The sequence below is a fragment of the Marmota flaviventris genome, chromosome 12 (genome assembly GCF_047511675.1).
Source record: "Marmota flaviventris isolate mMarFla1 chromosome 12, mMarFla1.hap1, whole genome shotgun sequence".
Taxonomy (NCBI): Eukaryota; Metazoa; Chordata; class Mammalia; order Rodentia; family Sciuridae; genus Marmota; species Marmota flaviventris.
In genome coordinates this window covers 78,414,105-78,421,845 of record NC_092509.1, presented here as the reverse complement: position 1 = coordinate 78,421,845, position 7,741 = coordinate 78,414,105, and positions in this window count along the sequence as shown.

Sequence of the window (7,741 nt, the reverse complement as noted above, 5' to 3'; positions counted from 1 at the left end):
ACAAATAAGAAAGATAAAAATCATAAAACATTCAAAGAAATCCTAATAGAAATGATTTGCTTTCTCTCTTGTGAATTCTTTCCTTTATAAACATTTTTTTTCTACACATATATCTTCTAAACTGCAACTTACTAAATCTGGATCTACCAATGTGAGCCAGTAATTTAAAATTTTGGTTGTCTTAGTTCCTTGATTGGTTCACTATGTCTCAGGGTGGTGGGTAGTAGTCCTGAGTTTTGTGGAGGAAAGTATTTTTTGGATCCATCTGCTGTTTGAAAAATCTATTCTTTCCTTACTTGATTTCTACACCTTCTGCTATTGGTATATTTATTTGTTTGATTGCAGTCCTGGAGATTGAACCTAGGGCCTGAGCGCATGCTAGGCAAGTGCTCCACCACTGAGCCACATCCCCAGCCCAGCCTATTGCTTTAAGTATTCTCACCCTGTCACAAAGGCAGACGGTGATTTATTGAAGAGCAGGGTTTCTTGGCACTGTTGACATTTTGGGCCAGATATTTGGGAACTATTCTGTTGCTTATCAGCATACCCAACTTTTTTACACTAGATGTGAATGGCATCCGCCAGTTCTGACAATTGAAAATATATCCAGACATTGCCAAAGGTCTTAAGGGACAAAATCTTCCTGGTTCAGAACACTGTTGAAGATCATTGGGAACAATAAGCTGCAGAGAGCCTGGCATGAAGGTACATGTGAGTGAGGGTTGATGGAACCCGGGGAGGCAAAACCGAACAGTTCTGTATTGCTTCTTTTTACTTTTGCCTCTGTTCTGGTCTTTGTTACTCTTTGTTATTTAAAACGACCCATGTCCCTGAGGAACACTGTGTTTTAATGTCTGCTGTACCTTTCATGACTCTTTCTTGTGGTGGCACAGGCTGAGGGGTGAAGAGCTGGTATCTGGAGAGGATTAATTTCTTTCATGTGTACATAAAGAGCCCTGGGCATTATTGAGATCAATTCCTTCTCTCTCTTTTTCAATTCTTTTTTTTTTTTTTTTGATCTTAGTTTTCCTGCCTACTACTCATTGATCCACCTTTCCCAAGGACTAATGTTTGAATCAAGTCCAACTCTTCATGCCCTTTTTGAACATTGTAATTTTGTTAAAGATTAAAGGGAGAAATGGTATTCCAGAGATTGAGTACAATTGGATGTTTGGTAGCAAATGAGCCAGCAGATATAGTTAGTAGTTAGTTTGTATCATTGCTAAAGAACTCAGAGTTAACCCTTTAAATAATGAGAGTAGTAGTTAAAATAAACAAACTCTCCTTTAGTCCTCGAAACCCCATGAGTAAGAACTATTTTTTTTTAATTTTTAAAAATTTGTTCTAATTAGTTATGCATGACAGAAGAATGCATTTTGAAACTTCATACATAAATGAAGTATAACCTCATTCTTCTGGTTGTACCATGACCTGGTTACATAGGTCATGTATTAGAATGCACATAGGGAAATAATGTCTGATTCAGTCTACTCTCATTCCTACCTTCAGCAAGAACTATTTTTTTCATTCAGTTATTTTCTTATTTTTCTGTTAGATATACATACATGTCAGTGGAGTATATTTTGACATATTATCCTTGTTATTGTACGTGATGGGGTGTTCCACTGGCCGTATATTCATATGTGAACATAGGAAAATTATGTCTGACTCATTCTACTAAGAACTATTTTTATTCCTGTATTACAGATGAGGCACTTAAGGCCCTGGAGGGGTGTGTGTGTCAAAATAACTTACCCAAGAGGTAGAGCTATGTTTAGAATTCATGAACTCTGCCTTCTAGTCTCATCCTAAAACCCAGTGATATTTACATACCACAGACTCACCCTTGAAAAAGCAAGTGAAATTGAGAAAGGTTCCTTATGTAAATTTTGGGGTTGCTTTGCTAGATTTTTGTTTATTTTGTTTTGCTTGTAGGAATATCTGTGGTTCTGCAGTCAAGGGATGGTTTTACCAGGAGGAGATTTCCCTAGGTACTTGCATAAGATTGCTGACAAATACAAAAGGTCACCTGGGTCCCTCATCTTATATCACGGATACCACATACTAATCCATGTATTAAACTGTTTCCCCTGTTTTTTTTTTTTTTGGTGCCAGGGATTGAACCCAGAGGGACTTCATCACTGAGCCACATTCGTAGCTATTTTAAAAGACATTTTATTTAGAGACAGGGCCTCGCTGAGTTGTTCAGGGCCTGAGAAGTTGCTGAGGCTGGCTTTGACTGATGGTCCTCCAGTCTCAGCCCTCTTAGTCACTGGGATTACAGGTGTGCGCCACTGCACCCGGCTCTGTTTCCGCTTGTGGTCAGACTTCACCCACGAGATGTGCTTTTCCCCTTTCTTACCCAGATTTAATGCGATGATCCCTTTTTATAGTCATTATGTTGTTTATGCTTATAACTTTGCTTCTGAACTTATTGTGCAACTTGGCAAACCCACAACCCTGTTTAAACCCAATGGTCAATTTTCTCTGTCTATTCTGAGCCTGCACTTATTCGGCCAACCATGGCAGCTCAATCTGCTGATGTCACTTTGAATTCACGATCATGTACTGCCGCAGTCTGGCTGGGCACAATCAGGAGCCACTTGTCAAAAGAAACTAACTTTATTTTTAGAACCACACACGCCAAACAAAACAGCCTCTCAGGAAAAACCCTCAGAGCCTCAACTGCCACCACCGGCTTTCCACAAGCCTCTCTCTCCCACCCAAGCTTCTTTCCACCTCCCACAATCCTCCTGCTCTTGAGGCCGATTGGCTGGGTCACGTGGGCGGAGCCAAAAAAGTCCCCCAATGAGCAGCTCCGTGGTCTGAAAGGGCAGGGAAACAGTCCAATGAGCATCACCGCAGAGGAGCCAATCAGCTAGATGTTGCTGGGGCCGAGGAGCCAATCAGCTAGATGTTGCTGGGGCCGCTGTGAGCCAATCATCAGCCGGCAGCTGGAAGTTTGCTGGGGCCCCTTCGGCTGTGGCTCTCAACAATGTACCTTGAGTGGCTCTTACTGCTGCCTGTAATGCTTCTTTAGCCCATTCTCTTTTATTCTCTAGACAGTGTTTCACATTCTATGTCCTCTAAACAAACCTCCGATACCTTTTCTCTCTCCTCACAGTTGATGACTTTGCTTCTTCTTTCACTGAGAAATTGAAATGATCAGAAGAGAATGTCCACACACCAGCTCGCACACCTACCTAATTCTCCACCTGCTAAAGTTGGTTAATCAACTTAAACCCACTTCTGCTGCACCAGCACTAGATCCCACCCCTCCACATTTTATTAAGGACGTGGCTCTCGCAATTTTCCTTTCTATCTTCTACATCATCAGCTTCTCATTTTCCACTGGATTCAGCATTTTCAAAAAAGAGAGAAAACTTCTCTGGACCCTATTTTCTACCTATTTGTTTATTTATTGGCTTCTTTTGTAGCAAAACTTCTCCAAAGAGTTGTTTCTAGTTTTTTTTTTTTCTTTTTCCCCTGGTCCAGGGTGCTGAACTCATTGGGCATTGTCACTGAGCTACATCCCCAGGCTTTTTCAGTTTTGAGACAGGGTCTGGCTAAGTTACCCAGGCTGGAGTTGAACTTGCCATCCTCCTGTCTCAGCCTCCCGACCCGTGTCACTGGGATTACAGGTGTGCATCACTTCCCCTGGTTTGTTTCTAGTTTTTCTGCTTCAAATTTCTCCTCTCCCATTCCTCTTAAATTCAATCTAATCAGGTTTTTCTACCTCTACCATGGAAACAGATAAGTTTTCATTGATTTGTGGGAAAAAAAATGTGTGTTGGGGGAACAAACTCACTGAGCTCCAGGTAATATTCTACTTCTTACATTACCAGCACCTTGGAAGCCATTATACCTTCTCCTGAGTGTCTCTCAGAGGTAACTGCTACATCGATTTCTAACACCATGAATCAGTTCTACCTTTTTTAGGAATTCATATATGGCACCATACAGTATATCTTCTTTATGTCGGCTTCTTATGCATTGTTTGTGAGATATATCTATATTATTGTGATAGGAATAGTTAATTCATTTTCCATTGTACAACTAGACCAAATTTATTTTCCCAATCTACTATATAGATGTACACTTGGGTTTCCCCCCCAATTTGTGACTATTACACATAATGCTCCTCTATATATTATTGTACATGTCTTTAATGCACATAGATTTTTATTTCTGTTGAATATACACCTAGGAATGCAACTGCTCCATCATAAAGTTCAATTGTTGTAGACACTGCCAAACAGTTTTCCAGATTGTGTTGGTTTGCCTTGCCACCAGCAGTGAGGAGAATTCTTATTTCTCTACATAGATGTTGACAAACTTTTCTAGTCTATAAACATTTTAGACTGTGGGCTATAATTCCTCTCATAACTACTCACCTCTACCTGTATACCATGAAAGCAGTTATAGACAAGCGTGAGCAAATGTTCATGACTGTTATCCAGTAAAATTTCATAAGCAAAAATTCTTGATGGACTACCTTTGGCTCTCGGGCTATGGCCTGTACTGCTTCTATACATCACATGGTACTGTCAGCCTTTTTAATTTTAGCCATTTTTGTTTTTACTTGAAATCTGCAGAGAAATGAGATGAGCACCTTTGAAACAATAACTCTTTTGTCAAGTTCTTGTTGAAGTTTTGGCCCATTGCATATTTCTTTTTTTCTTAGTGAATTGTGGTAATTCTTTTATATTTCTGGATAGGTATTCTTTGTCCATTATTTTATGGTGGTTTTCTCCTACTCTGTAGCTTGCTCTTTAATTCTCTTTATGATGTTTCTTTATATGTCATTACAGTTGATTTGTGTGTGTGTGTGTGTGTGTGTGTGTGTGTGTGTGTGGTGCTGGGGACTGAACCCAGGGCCTTGTGCATGTGAGGCAAGCACTCTACCAACTGAGCTATATCTCCAGCCCTCTTTAAATGACATTACATTTGCTCCTATATTGAATGTTTTCTTTCCTGTGCTTTTTTTTTTGAGATGGATCTCACTATGTTGCCCAGGCTAGCTTCAAATTCCTGGGCTCAAATGATTCTCTTGTCTCAGTCTCCCAAGTAGCTAGGACTAAACATTTTAGACTTACATGTCACCAAGTAAGTTTTTATTTGTTTGTTTCTGCTATTTTGCTAAATTTTTATGATGGATGCTTAACTTGCTAACTTTAGTCTTATTTACTTTCTAATTTATTAGTCTTATTTTCATTTAAGGCTATACATTACCTTCAACAACAGGGTTAGCTATATGCATCTTGCTAAGTTGCCCAGGCTGACCTTGAACTTTGGATCCTCCTGCCTCAGCCTCCTGGGTAGCTGAGGTTATTACAGGGTTGCGCCACTATGCCAGCAGTCAGTTGTTTCTTTTACTCAGAGTTTCAATGTTCAAAAAATATAATAAAAGTTACTTTTTATTTTGTGTCTAATAGTTTCAATATTTAAATATTTGAAGTTTTTTCAACTCTGATTCAGTTTTTTCCTTCTTCTGATTCTCATTATGGAAATATATTTCCTTGTGTGTGTATATATATTACTGTGAGCTTTGTGAGGATTTGGTGAGTCCAAGATTACACCAAAAGACTTGCGTTTGCTTTTTCCATGCATCTTGAGGGCAGGCACTACCAACTATGATTGTAACCAATTTAAAACAATCTTTCCAGGTGTGGTGGCACATGCCTGTAATCCAGCACACCTGTAATCTCAGTGGCTTGGGAGGCTGAGGCAGGAGGATCATGAGCTCAAAGCCAACCCGAGTAATTTAGCAAGGCCCTAAACAATTTAGCAAGACCCTGTCTCTAAATAAAATATTTTAAAAGGGGGGCAGGCTGAGGATGTGGTCAGTGGCTACGTGCCCCTGAGTTCAATTCCCAGTATCAATCAATCAATAGAACAAGAACAAATAAACTATAATCTTGACTAGAAATTTTGGGGAGCCTCTAGCAGAGTTAATTTGAGGGATTGCAAATGGAAAGCCAATGTTAGGAATTACCAGGGAAGATATTTTTTTCTCTCTCTCTTAGTGCATGGATTGAAATAGGTTAATTTTACTTCTGTCCTATTTTATGGCATGTGTTTATTTTTTGAGCTCTGTGATGAGTCTGGTCCTTTGATGTTGCAGCTTTACATGGTGATCTTCCTCCAGTTATGTTCTATGTCTTGGGTAATCCCTGACATTTTCTCTTGTCCCATGCACCCCCTACTGCTGTTTAAAGAAGAGCTCAGTGTCACTGGTGTTTGGCTAACACTTTCAAGGGCAAAAGCCAGCTTAAGCCCTGATGTGCCCATCTGAGTTCTTACTTTGAACTCTGATAATATCTTTTCTTTTAATTTCATTGAGAAACTTAAAAACAGCTTTTAAGTATTAAATGAAATATATTTAGTTGTTTCAATCAGGAGAATTTTTGTAGAGATCATAGTCAAACCACAGTGACAGAATCCTCTGTAGTTTCTTTTTGTAATCACACTGAACAGAGATGTAAGAATGAATAATTTAGTATATATTTTATTGAAGTCTGATCTTTTTATTTAATGGTGTGTCCTCAAGATCTTTTCGCATTACACATAAAAGCTTTTTATCATAGCAAACTAGGCAGTCTGAGCCAATTCTCTCATTGAAGATGATTGAAAAAAAATACAAAATGCATTTTACTGAAAGAAATGGTGAGGTAATAAGTTAAAGAATAATCAGGCCAACCCAAGAAGGGTTTCTGTCAGCTGACTAAACTCTTGTTGGATTTTTTTTCATGGAAAGCTTACTCAGAGACTTTTGCTTTTATTTTATTGGCCAAACTAAATTGCAAGGGGCATAGGAATTTTGTTATTCTTATCTATTTTATTTTATTTTTAAAAATAAATTCATATGTGTATATATATTTGTAAATGGACCTTTATTTATTTATTTATTCATTTATTTAGGGTACCAGAGAACTCAGGGGCACTCAACCACTGAGCCACATCCCCAGCCCCAGCCCTGTTTGGTATTTTATTTAGAGACAGGGTGTCTCACTGAGTTGCTTAGCACCTTGATTTTGCTGAGGCTGGCTTTGAACTCACGATCCTCCTGCCTCAGCCCCCAAGCCACTGGGATTATAAGCATGTGCTATCATGTCCAGCTGTTTTATTTATTTGATTGTTTATTTATTTATTTTTATGTAGTGCTGAGTATCAAACCCAGTGCCTCACACATGCCAGACAAGCACTCTACTACTGAGCCACAAACCCAGCCCCTATTTTATTTTTGAGATGTGGTTTCATTAAGTTGCCCAGGCTGCTCTCCAACTCATGATCCTCCTGCTTTGGCCACCTGAGTAGTTGGGATTACAGGCATGCACCACTGTGTCCAGCTTTGTTCTTTTTAAGATGTACATACTATTTTATTTTTAATGAAATGAGAGAATCAATATTATAATGAAAGGCAACAAGCTATACACAAATATTGATTTCCACATGTCAAGGAAATTTTCAAAAATAGTAGACACTATAAAAAACCTCATTTGTGTTTTTATTGATGTTCATCAATTTAGAAAGAAATGACATTTATGATACATTTCATTTTAATTACTGATTTTTACTATTAAGTCCCTTGGTTCATCTAATTATTCATACTGTCTTTAAAAGGACCTAGCATTAAGTATGCTCCCAAATATTTTCTCAATGCATACACAAGGGAATGAAGAAATATGTGGTCCTATCTCCTTATTTTCCAATGTAAATAGATATCTCTATGAGAAACATA